At 39.5% G+C, this 2,551-nt stretch overlaps 1 long non-coding RNA gene across 1 annotated transcript in view; it reads right to left on the bottom strand.

Annotated features, from left to right (window-relative positions):
• Nucleotides 1–550: 550 nt before the first annotated feature.
• LOC109522121 (uncharacterized) overlaps nt 551–2,551 on the bottom strand; it is a 4,494-nt gene continuing 2,493 nt past the window's right edge. The window contains exon 2 of the long non-coding RNA XR_002169510.1: nt 551–981. This is a non-coding gene — a long non-coding RNA (uncharacterized LOC109522121). The remainder of the gene's footprint in view (nt 982–2,551) is intronic.

Below are 2,551 nucleotides of genomic sequence, written 5' to 3'. Positions count from 1 at the left end.
CAGAATCACTTCTAGAAAGGTTTAAATTAAAAAAAAATCGAAAACTGCGTGGAAAATATTCAGCTTCTAGAAAATACTTTCATTCATCATTTGACTAAAATACTGAAAAATAGTTAAATACAAACTTTTGATTGAAAAGATAACTTCCAAAAATGGAACTACAGCAAAATACAGAGTTTTTAGAAATAAACATTTTTTTTTCTTAGTGCGTTGACTCTACTTTGCACCAGTGAAAAATGGTTGGGAAGGAAAGCCATGATTTTAAATTCTCAAAAAACAAACAACCCCCCCCCCATAACTATTGAAACCAGGTTGAAAATGCATCACTTCTAAAAGAAAAGAATTTTGCAAACTATTATAAACAAATGCGCCGTTTTACTAATACTGTGAGAATGCATTTTAAACAGTTCTGCCAGGAGCAAACGCTGCCAAACAATCCAGAAAGGCCATCCATCATTCAGCAATAATTTACGGTCCCTCATGTACAGTGAGGGAAAACGACATCCAGCGCTGCCATAAATTACAGCACGGAAAGAAAACATCGCCATGCTAACCTTTATTTATGACTGATCTTTATTTCATTAAAAAAAAAAAAAGATTGATTGTATCTGTTACATTGGAACATTTCTGTGTTCTGTCTCAGGAAACAAATAGTTTTGTTTTCTTCATGTTAGGCACAAAAGCTGCTGTAAGCCACAAGACACCGAGGGAAGAAAATGTGAGTAAGCAAAAAGGTGCATTGAAACTGCACGTCCCAAAAAAGGAACAAGTGTTCGCAAGCAGTAGTCTCAGTGTCATAGGTGACATTGAAAAGTACACACCACAAACCAGAGGTACTTTGAAACACGACTCCACTGAAGCACATTCCCCCGTTAAAGGGGATTTTTTTCCTCACCGGTAAATATCAATAATCACGTCAACAACTCCTTTTGTTGAATATCATATTCCCCGAAAAGCTGGGAACAAAAAAAAAAAAAAAACCTGATCAAACGCCCTGCAATTCCTCAAACACATCATCATACATGTGCTCAGCGTTTGGTTATTCTCTGCAAAGAAGAAAAAAAGAAAATTGCTCAAGATATAGCTGGAAAAGCTGCAATTTCACAAAGTTGTACAAATGAGGATATCCGAGGATGAGAGTCCATGCAAAGGCCACACAGCTTAAGGCCGCGCCCTACTGCTTAGCTGACAGAGAGAGAGAGAGAGAGAGAGAAAAAAAAAACACCAAACAAACTTATATTGCACAGGAGAAACGGAAAAGCCCGGAAGTGGAATCAAGCCAGCTCGGAACGTTGAGGTACCATCTCATGATTCTTGGTAGTTTATCATCGCTTTTGTACTGTTGCAGATTAAATAAAAGCTTGGCATGGATCACACTGGCTATAGTAGAGAGGAAAAAAAAATTAAATAAAGAATTAATCACATGCCGATTACGGTCCCCATCTCCAAATTATTATTATTATTTTTTCTTTGGCAATGATAATTATAATAAGTACGAGGGGGCCCATCTCTGCATTTCTCTGCGTGTACACCAACACATGACAAGTCATTGGCACATCGGAATTATGAATTTAAAAATCAAAACAAGTTGTACAACAATCTCACAATTCAACAGCCCACATCGTTTTTTTCTTTTCAGGCAGTAGCCAGAAAACACGGCTTACAATCTTTTTTTTTTTTTTTTGGTTCTATCAAAGTATAAAAGCAAGTGCAGTATTTTCAAGTTGTGGACCCAACAGCTCCCACACGTCATCGCGCCTTTTAAGCCGAGCCGCTTGAGGCGGCTTAAAAGCGGACGAGTCGAGGGCCAGTCGGGGCTCCGACTTGCTTATCTTACCGCTGTCCACATCCAGGCAGAGCGAGCGCCGCCGCTCGCAACCAATTATTTTCCCGTCTTCCGACGCCGATGAACCCAAATTTCTGTGGCACGTTTTCTCGGCCACCAAAAATGGCACAAAGTGTTAGAGCTGTGGTGGCGCCTGAGCTCCTGCTTAAGTTTGTCTTTGTCTTGGCGAGATGAGTAAAGCTTCAAACTGGTCATTCCTTTGCAACTTGTGAATGTCTGCAACTTTTAAAAAATATTTACTTTTAAAATTCGGAATAAAATTAGAGCTATGGAACAATTCGAGCAGTAAATGCATCCCATTTTTCAAGGCCAACATCATCACTGCTCAAAAAGAAACATGGCGCCCCACTTTGTCCTGCTTGAACTGGACCAGAAACCTGGGAGGACACAACGATCGCGCGGGGTCAGAAAAGGTCATCCGGGACGATGAAAGGATACGCTGGTCCAAAACGCCATACAGGCGCCCAGCTTCACTTGCTCTTCTCGTCTCTCGAGTATTCAGATTTAGGCCCGACAGATTGGGGTTTTTTTTTTTTTTTAATCATAATTTTTTTTATTAGCCAGATGTCAATTTGGATAATTGGCAGACTAAAATGCTGTTGAACGAATTAATCATCCGCTTAACGAAGAAAATACACATGGAATAAAATAATGAATTTTGTGGTCTCCAATAATTGCAGGCAGAACATTTGACAGTTGCACTTT

The sequence above is a fragment of the Hippocampus comes genome, unplaced genomic scaffold (assembly GCF_001891065.2).
Source record: "Hippocampus comes isolate QL1 unplaced genomic scaffold, H_comes_QL1_v1.1 scaffold214, whole genome shotgun sequence".
In the NCBI taxonomy this organism is placed as follows: domain Eukaryota; kingdom Metazoa; phylum Chordata; class Actinopteri; order Syngnathiformes; family Syngnathidae; genus Hippocampus; species Hippocampus comes.
Note: the sequence above shows the minus strand (reverse complement) of the source record. Positions and strands in the feature narration are given on the sequence as shown.